The sequence below is a fragment of the Oxyura jamaicensis genome, chromosome 2 (genome assembly GCF_011077185.1).
Source record: "Oxyura jamaicensis isolate SHBP4307 breed ruddy duck chromosome 2, BPBGC_Ojam_1.0, whole genome shotgun sequence".
Classification (NCBI taxonomy): domain Eukaryota; kingdom Metazoa; phylum Chordata; class Aves; order Anseriformes; family Anatidae; genus Oxyura; species Oxyura jamaicensis.
Window position 1 is genome coordinate 4,009,566 of NC_048894.1, and position 498 is coordinate 4,010,063.

Sequence of the window (498 nt, forward strand, 5' to 3'; positions counted from 1 at the left end):
GAAGAAGAAGAAGAAGAAGAAGAAGAAGAAGAAGAAGAAGAAGAAGAGTATTTTTTATTATGACCCAGAATATAACAAGATTTTAGAGACCTAAGAACTGTCTGAAGGGATAAGATTTATCTGAGTATAAGCAGTGTAGACATCTGCATCTTAGTTGTTTCTTTTGACTCTTTCAGAATCACTTGAGAGAAGTAAGGATTTGCTGGGTATAATTAATCTCATCTTAAAATAAATGTTTGAAACATGGCTCATGAATCATATGTTGAATATTTGTCTGTATTGGCCATTGCAATAGTTTCAGCTATAGCTGTGCTACAGCTCAACTATATTCATCAACAGTGCAGATATCTCTCTTGTGAGACTGATGATCATGGGGTTAGATGGAAAGGTAGGATATAACTCTAAAAAGGGGAAAATAATTTTGTACTTCAATTTAAGATAATTGTCCCTTAAATGTGGGTACTCATATGTGTTCACTAGTATTATTCCCTCTTTTTG